This window comes from Lathyrus oleraceus, chromosome 3 (assembly GCF_024323335.1).
Source record: "Lathyrus oleraceus cultivar Zhongwan6 chromosome 3, CAAS_Psat_ZW6_1.0, whole genome shotgun sequence".
In the NCBI taxonomy this organism is placed as follows: Eukaryota; Viridiplantae; Streptophyta; class Magnoliopsida; order Fabales; family Fabaceae; genus Lathyrus; species Lathyrus oleraceus.
The window spans coordinates 118024704-118027350 of NC_066581.1; positions in this window are offsets into that span (position 1 = coordinate 118024704).

Consider the following 2647-nt stretch of genomic DNA (forward strand, 5'->3'; position numbering starts at 1 on the left):
GAAGAAATGGGAGTCTTTTGTACAGGCGAGGAGGGTTTGGCAACATCAAGTGCCGGGTTCTGAACATTCACAGCAGTCCCTACAGGGTGCACAACAGTGTCAGAAGCGGTAGCCTTAGCAGGCACAGAAAACACACGACCACTGCGGGTCAACCCACTAACATCAGCGATAGTGGTCACGGAAGTAGACGGCAGAGGTACCTCAACCCCATCCTGGACAGCAACAGGATTGTACCGGAAAGGTACGGCTTTATCAGATGAATACGGCACAGGGCCGGCTGGCTTGATAATCAAAGCAGGGGAAGCCTTTGGTTTATTGCTATTGTAGCGAATAACAACAGGCTCAGGCAACTTGAACACTGGAGATATGACATTCACCTCAGGTTCAACTGTATCAACATTTCGATTCTGGAGAATCTCAATGGTACCTTCATTCAACATCATTTGTAATTCCTTGCGAACCTGGTCACAACCCAAACGATTGACCGAGCAGACGCGGCACTGGTCATGGTTATGCTCCAAATAACTGTGCTGACACAACATTCTATGTAAATCAACCAACGACCGTCGGATATGGCTGACGTATTTAACCTTGTACTTCCCAAGGTCCTCCTGGATCATATTCACAGATTTCCCATGCGAAGGCAATGGGTTCCTGGTGACATTTGGGTTGGAGTCTTCAAAACTCAGAATTCCGCTTCTCATAAGGTCTTGAACCTTAGTCTTCAGCTGGAGGCAATTTTCAATGTCATGGCCCGGAGCGCCAGAGTGATAGACGCAATGCTGGTCAGGCTTATACCACCACTGAGGGTTGGCCGGTATAGCCGGAGGATCTCTCGGAGAAACCAACTTCCGCTCTATTAGAGAGGGATATAACTCCGTATACGTCATAGGAATCGGATCAAAGCTGATCTTCTTCCTTTCATAGCCCATGTTTGCTTGATTACTCGTACTCCCACGAGGCTGATAAGCCTGTTGCTGTGGACGAGATTGTTGTTGATACTGTGGTTGTGGATATTGTTGCTGATGCTGATACTGTTGAGGTTGATATTGCTGACGTTGAGGAGTGTTATCCTTGAAAACAGGCGCTACGTGAGCCACCTGGTGCTGATGACCGGAATGTCGTGCAGGCTTCCTCTGAACAGAGGGTCTTCTATGTTTCGGCTGAGACTGCACAGCATGCGCTTCTCCTTCTTTCCTCTTAAATGCTCCATATCGCTTAGAGGAAGAACCATCATCTTTGGCTAACCGTCCCTCGCGGACACCTTCTTCAAGACGCATCCCCATGTTCACCATCTCGGTGAAATCAGAGGGAGCGCTGGCCACCATTCTCTCATAGTAAAATGACCCAAGAGTCTTCAGAAAGATCTTGGTCATCTCCTTCTCTTCTAATGGTGGAGTGATTTGAGCTGCCTGCTCACGCCATCTCTGGGCGTACTCCTTGAACGATTCTTTGTCCTTTTGTGACATAGACCTGAGTTGATCTCTGTCAGGCGCCATGTCAACGTTGTATTTATATTGCTTGACGAAAGCTTCGCCAAGGTCGTTGAAAGAGCGGATGTTGGCACTGTCCAGACTCATATACCAACGGAGAGCAGCACCAGACAAACTGTCTTGGAAGTAGTGGATCAAGAGTTGATCGTTGTCGGTCTGCGTGGACATCTTCCTGGCATACATGACTAAGTGTGCCAAAGGACAAGTGTTCCCTTTATACTTTTCAAAGTCTGGGACCTTGAATTTAACTGGTATTTTAACACCGGGAACTAGACAAAGTTCGGCTGCTGACTTGTCGAAGAGATCTTTGCCTCTAAGAGTTCTCAATTCCTTTCTCAGCTCGAGGAATTGGTCGTTCATTGCATCCATTTTCTCGTGAACATCTGAGCCCTCAGAAGCTTCAGAGTGATAGATGGTGTCGTCTACCCTAGGCATGGTATGCACGACAGGAGGAACGGGAATAGGGACCGGGCTAGATGCCGGCATTTGAGCAAACGTAGGAGCTGGCAGATCAGGCATGAAGCCTGGAGGCATCCCCCAAGGAAAACCGGGAGGCATGGCATTTGGCTGCTGGGCACTAACAGGCACCGCTGAAGTAGCTATCTCTGATATAACCGTCCGCTGAACGGGAGTTGCTGGTTGAGGAGCAGGCTGATTCTGGGCGGCCAGAAGTTGTTCCATCAGAGCGCCAAGTCTGGCAACTTCATCTCTCAGACTCTGGTTCTCTTGTTCCAACTGCTCCATAATCCTTGCAGAGTTGACTCTCGTATAATACCGGTGAGTCAGCTTGTCTTCAAAATAAATGAAGAGCAAAGGTTAGAACCGGAAGACCAGAAACAAAGGAGTACCTGTTTATGCAAGAATGATGCATGAAATGTTTGTGCAAATGCTTTGATTTTCAAGGGACCCTTAGGGTATTTATTTGCAATATTTTGAATATTAAACATTTTGATTGCTCATGGAAAATATTTCTTTCAAAATATATCAAAACAAAGAAATACAGCATTTTTGAATTCAATTATTAAAAAAAGAAAAGGTAAATGACATCCTATGGATCCCTAACAGCTCGGGATGCTGGAAGACGAGAAGTGCACAACTTCTTGATCTCTCTCTCATAGGCGGCTTCCATATCAGCCTTCTCCTTTGCAAGTTGA